The sequence below is a fragment of the Leptonotus elevatus genome, chromosome 16 (assembly GCF_054856555.1).
Source record: "Leptonotus elevatus isolate MCC_2025b chromosome 16, RoL_Lele_1.0, whole genome shotgun sequence".
NCBI lineage: Eukaryota > Metazoa > Chordata > Actinopteri > Syngnathiformes > Syngnathidae > Leptonotus > Leptonotus elevatus.
Window position 1 is genome coordinate 11985318 of NC_141254.1, and position 7052 is coordinate 11992369.

Genomic DNA, 7052 nt, shown 5'->3' on the forward strand with positions numbered 1-7052 from the left:
GTTTAAGCCAGGGCTGGACTGGCACAAAAAAAAAAATCTGCCCTGGCATTTTGACTTAGGCCCACCGTCTCGGTCTGGTCCCAGCCCGACTCCTATCCTACCTAACATGTAGTTCTGCCACTGAGCCATTGAGTTTGTGATCGACATTTGATCTACATTTGAACTGGATTACTTGACTAGTCCCTCTAAATTGTGGTCCAGTCTCTTGGGGTAAAATGTAGGTAAATAATAATTAAAGAGCACTGCATCGGCCCCAAAAGAGGCCGGCCCACCGGGCATCTGCCCCGTACGCAAGATGGCCAGTCCAGCCCTGGTTTAAGCTGTAGTGATTGATATGCAACTTTTGCAATCGAGACTCATACATACGTATGTAAGAAAACAGCATTTGACCTGTTCTCCTCTCTAGTGACTGATGCACCACCATCGCCATTTAGATAAATGCACAAAGAGCTTTTCAATATCTGCACACTGTAGTGACTGATGCTGCTGCGCAATCCAATACAAAAAAAAAAGTCAGTGTAATGGCCCTTGACAGCGGCGGCGGTTAAAAAAAAAAGAAAAAAGAAGCTTGGTGGAGGGAGGCGGGGCGGGTAAAATTTGAATAAAAATCAGTACATAACACATCCCTCATTGAAGGTGTTGCCTTGGCAACAGGATGAGGGAAAACTAAAAAAGCTTAATAGCTACTTTCACACCTGAACGTTTGCAGCCAAGCCAAATTCGCATAATGACCCGCACACGCACAAAAGGCTAATGGTACGAGCGCGGGGGTGGGGGGGTTTACAGTGCGAGGAGATGACGGCTGATAAGACATTTGGGGGGAGGCGGCGACCGTTTGGGTTGATTGTGCGCCTCGGGCGACTGCAAACACAATATTATTATTTTAATATATTTTAAATATATCTTTAGATTGTTATTTTTTTAATTGATTTAATAATAATAATGGGGGGAGGTCGGCTTACGTAAAAACGTCATTGTCAAATTGTATAATAATAATATATATATATATATATATATATATATATATATATATATATATATATATATATATATATATATATATTTTTTTTTTTTATACAAAACGTATAGTATTTTTATGTGGAATTCAAAAGTCTCAAGAAGCCAAAATCTTACAGGAAGTCAACCATTTTGATTGTAAGCGGCCATTTTAGGTCATTTTTCTACAGGGTCCTTCAAAACTTGTCTCGTCTTTTTTTTTTTTTCGCCGCAGAAGAGCTGCGATTGGATGTTTTTTTTGTTTTTCTTCCAGTCCGTCTCCCGTGGCAACCACCAAGCCGATTCCTCGAGCGTCCTTTCATTGTGGCGCCTCAGATTGTGTTGTTGTTCAGCCAAGACAATGTGCTTCATGGCTATCGGCTGGGATTATACACAGCTACACTCCACTGCGCGGATGTGTGTGAGCGCGCGTGTATTTGTGTGTGTGTTGCCTACAGGTGACTCATCGTACTGCAGATGACCACAACGTGCTTGCTGCTGCTGTTTGAGAATTCCAAGCTCACTTTTCTCCTTCCTGTCATCCTATTCCTTCTTTTATCTACACAAAACACTTTTCTTCTGCTACTTTTTCCCAATCACCACAAAGTTGATTAGCACCCCCCCCCCACACACACACACACTTGTCTTTGAATCATTGTGGGGACATCTCATTGACATAATGCATTTCCTAGCCCCTTCCATCAAAAATGATTGCCTACCCCCATTCCTTACCCTAACCTCAACCATAATTCAAACCTAAACTCTAAAACCAAGTCTTAACCCTCAAAAAGAGGTCTGAACTTGTGGGGACCACCAAAATGTCCCCACAGTTTCAAGTTGGTCCCCACAATGGTAGTTAAACCTGGAAAAAAACACACGTGTGTATGGGCCTCACAATGTAGCAAAGACAAAACCACACGTTTTTTGAATGCGGACATACACAACTTACACACACCCATCCACACTCTAGTACCTAGACAATCCTAACTGTCCACACGAAGATGGAAAGCCAAGAACGTACTATACACAATGTGGAGCATCCCAGATGTCAACAATATTCCACCCAAAGACAAGAACACAAGTATACACAACACTTTTTCCCAATGTGGACCATCCAAAATGTCCGGATCATGCCACACATACACTAAAGATGAGAACACACACGCACACAATTTGGTCCATCCGAAATGTCCACACAAAGAGAGGAAAACAAGCACATACCCAGTGTTTAACCTAGACAATCCTACTTATGATAGAAAGACAAAAGCAGCAGTCCACATTGTTCCACTTAAAGAAGAAGAATAGAAAATTTTAAATATCATTATGCTCATACAAATGCATCATGTGGACCATCAAAATTGTGTATATTGCACCACACAAAGACAAAAACAAGAACACACACTCACCTACGCCCTAGGACCTAGACAATCCTAAATGTCCACAAAGGTAGAAAGACAAGAACACACACACAAAACTTGGAACATCCAAAATTTCCACATTTTTTCCTCACAAACACACAGTCTACTAGCTTGATTAGCACATGTATGCACACACACACACAGAAACACACTTACACAAGGGCGGTGCGACCTCAATGATGATGACGATGATGATGAAGGTGATAATAGGCTTGTGGGAACAAAATATGTTAAAAAAAAAATCACCTGGGCTTTTTTTTACAGCTGACATTTAGTGCTATATTTACTTATATTTCTCATTTATAAATTTCAGTGAGTGCAAAATAGAAAATCATATATGGAAAGAAAATTGCGTAAATGTGAGGTCACATTTAAAAAAAAAAAAAAAGAGAAAAAAATAGGTTGTTTATTCATTTTATTTTTATTTTTACACGCAAATCAATGAAATAATCCTGCGGATAAATAATCCTTTTAGGTGACACTTTTCACCGTCATCCTTGGAAAAGGAACCAAAATAGATCAACCTAATCTCAGTCGTGCACGCACACGCGCGCATTTCCATGGTAATTACCCCCGAGCCTCTTTCGGCAGTCCCGGGGGGCCCGCGGGTGACGGCGGTCTCACAAGAGTCCCAGTTGTCCCATTGAGGAGATCATTAGGTTGGTTAGTGTAATCCACAACAAGCCCCCCGAGTGTGTGTGTGTGTGTTTGTGTGTGTTACTTGTGCGTCCACGCGTTAAGCGGCTGTTCAATGTTCTCCAAGGGTCCGCCGGATGGGGGGGGGGGGGGGGGGTGGACATTAGCTTTATTGCCACGATCTGAGGGTCTTGTTTAGCTGCAGCTGGGATTTGAACCCCACTGGGAGTCCGCCTGATGGTTCATGATAGCGCACTTGAATGACACAGGAAATAGCCATTAAATTGCCAGGCCAACACCACCAACTGCCCCCCCCTCCCCCACTCAAATAAAATGCATGAATTTATATATATAGAATACTCCCGGAGGTGCTCCATACTCGCGAGTGCATTTGGATTTTTCCACGACAATTTTCTTCGCCATGGGCTAAAAAAAAAGTCAAAAGTGGCAGCAAAGAAAAACATACAGTGCTACGAACGAACCACGTTGGGATGAGGAAGGAGATTATCGTGCAGTTGTAACTACCGTGAAAACTTCTGTAAATACTGGCACAAGGACTTAGCTGTTGAAGAACGTGCCTGACGTTAAACAACGCACGCAAAGACCGCTTAGTAGTCTAACAATATGCCTAATGTAAAATACACAAACTCAGCACTGAACTAAAGCAAGCATTAGCATAGCATTTACATGCCATTACACCACAACAATAAAGGTAAGGTATTTTTTATTGTTTAAATACTGTACAGGGTGTAAATGTAAAAAACATAAACAAAAATTAAAATAGGAATTTTTGAGTTTTTGGAGCTTGGGAACGGATTAATTGCATTTACATTATTTCCTGGGGAAAAATGTTTCGGAGGTTGAACAATTTTGGACACATATATACATATACACTGTATGTATATATGTAAACAAAACAACTGAGAAATTTCTTGAAATCTGACCAAAAAAAACATCCCCAAAACAAGGAAAAGTCTTCTTTTTTTTTCATTTGATCCATAAAATTGTTGGTCTTGTCTGATAGGAAAAACTAAGAAAATTTGTTTTTATTGTTTGCATGTCTCTTTTGATTAATTTTTTTTTATGCCATAAAACACAAAAATGCCTCGTTGTTTATCTTGTTTTTTTAATCAGAAAAATAAAAGTCATGGTAATTTTTGTTGTTCCTTCATTCTGAGAAAAAATGATGTGAGTTTTGTTTGTTTGTGCAAAAAGACCAAAAAGAAAAGTTATTTTTGCTGGTTTTCCTTTTTTGTGTGAAAAAAAAGTATTTTTTGTTGTTCTTGCTTTGCTCTTTGAAAAAAAGAAAGACAATACATTCTTGGGGCGCTTAAAAAAAAGTATTTTTTGTTCTTTTTCATTTCATCAGAAACGCAAGAAAGGACCTTTTACTTTGTATATCGACAAAAACCTTTTTACGGTAAAAACAAAGAACAAACATCATTTAGTTGTTTTACAAAATTGGAGTCGTAATTTTTTTACCTTTTCATCCGTTAATTTTTTTTTGTGTATTGTAATAAAACCACACTTTTTTGCCCCACTATTTATTTATTTTTTGCGGATTTTGTACCAAATAGGCGGCGGCATGACCTTGCCAATCAGTGGCTCTTTTATAAACGCTCTGCCGTCATTTGCCGGAGGCAAAAAAAAAAAAAAGGCTTGTTTTTCCCCCTCTCATTCCATCCGGCGGAGTGAGAAGGAAGAGGAGGGCGACTGATTGCTCCTTTTGTTTAAGAGTGAAGCTCGCTACCTCTTGGGGGATAATTGGCGCACGAGGAGGCTAAACGTGGCAAACAAAAGCGAAGAAAAAAAAACAACGCTGCCCGTTGGCTTGCAAGTTCAACCTTTGAGGGTTTAATCAGGCGCAGACGCTTGATTTGTTGTTTTAGTTCATTTTTTGATGGCGTCTATGATGATTAGCAGAACACGTACGTTACTCAAAGGTCCTAAAGACTTGTGTTGCATTAGGAAAATGCTAATGCTTATGCTAACCCTAACTCAATTGGCTTGTGTGTTTGCGAAAAAACGTTTTCAGGGTTCAAGGTTTGCCAAAGACGGAATTTTTTTGAAATTGCGTGTGACGATTCTGAAGGCGCGTTCATTAAATGTGTCTCTTTCATGAATATGATATACATAATATATTTGATTTTTTTTTTTTGTGAATTAATTGAAATCAGCTTTATTAAAAGATTATCAGAAAACCTAAAAATGGTGTTTGATGTTGACGAAAACCATCATGTCCCTACATTTTAGACCCCTCATTTCCAATTGCATTGGCTTCTCCTGGTGATGACTCACTTTTAATCTGGGCGCACGTGTCTCTTGCCGCCGTGATCCACGGCAAAAACTGTAAAGCAGACGGCGCACACAATCCAATCCGCGCATGTCGTAAACACACCGCAAACGCGCCGAGTCCTGCGCAAACACCGATGACCTTTTTCCCCGTGCAGACGCGCGTCACGGCGGGCGAGAACATTGTGACTGGCACAGCTGGCTTGTCCTCAACGTTTGTGTGTGAAGCGCGCGTGTGCCTGCTTCATATTCCAGTCACAAGCCGCCGATGATCGCTCTTTTCCAGAGCTACTGTTTTGAAAGTGGTTTTAATTTGTTTCTATGCGCCTATTGGGACATTTCCAAACAGCAAAGTGGTATACCTGTATGGGTGTCTTTGAGTTTTACAAAATCAGTTAGGTTCGTTGACGGGTCAATTGTCTTTAAATTGAGCGTCTTCGTTAAACACGGGATGAACTTAAAAAAAAAATCAAGCAGATACTTGTAATATTTTAGCGGGTTTGGCTCGTGTAAATATGTCGTCAGTGAAACATGACATTTTTAACTTCAGGTAAACTGATTTCTGAAAGATGAAGCAAACCAGTTTTTTTCAAGTGGTCCTAAGGTGTGGTCTTTTTTATTTTTTATTTTTTTCTTGTCTTCTTGAGTCTAAGGTGTGGTCCTAAACTACGCCATTGGTCCCAAGCTAGCCCATGCGCTAGCTAGCCCACGAGCTAGCTAGCTAGCTTAGGGTGACCAAACGTCTTCTTTTACTCATGTCTACTTTCTTACATCCGGTCCAGGTGTCAGGGATTTCTTAAAGAATTATTTTTATTTATAAATTCATGACAAGTTCCAGTTTTCATTGCGAGACAAATGTAAGACGAAGTCCAGTGTTTTTCCCGCCACTGCTCCCAAGTTGATCACGAAGCGTGTAAGGGGGATTTATTGTTTATTTATTTATGTTTGTTATTTATTTATTTGTTATTTCATATATAGGATATAATTGTAATATATTTATTTAAAACGTTGTTTTCTTTATTTAGGAAAAAAAATAGATTATTCTTATGTACCTAACTTCCTGAACATTCAAATTAGGTCCTGAGGAGCTGACAAACCGGAGACGTGGTCACAGCGTAGGTTCGATCCCCGCCCTCTCTTTAAAAAGATATATATATATATATATATATATATTTTTTTTTAAATATTTATAATGTCTGGCATCTTTGAGTAAACTTTGAGTTTCATTTAAGTATCTTGAGGCCGGGCCGAGTATTCTCTCTATTTTTGGCAATGAAATATGGTCACTCTAACTGCTAGCTAACCCATGAGCTTGCGAGCTCGGCCACAAGCTCAGTAGCCCACAAGCTAGCCTGCTAGCAAACAATAAATAAGAATGTAAATGCTCATTTATTTGAAGCAATTTTATTTGATTCAAGTTTGTATACATTAAACTGGGAACATGGTGAATGAATGATTAGCACATTTACCTCATAGTTCAGAGGTCATATGCCACACATTAAGGCACTTTGCGAGGGTCCCAAACACTGAACCTTCAACCTTTGCCGTAACAAACCACTCCATCCAATCCTTTTTTCCTTTTTTACCACCACCGGCACCCATCTTCAAGTGCAGCAGTGGGCGTGACCCTCTCCGCAGGGCAGCGGTGATGGCGAGGGGGGGGGGGCACATTTATGAGTCATCCACTCAGTGCGCCCCTTCCCGCTCGTG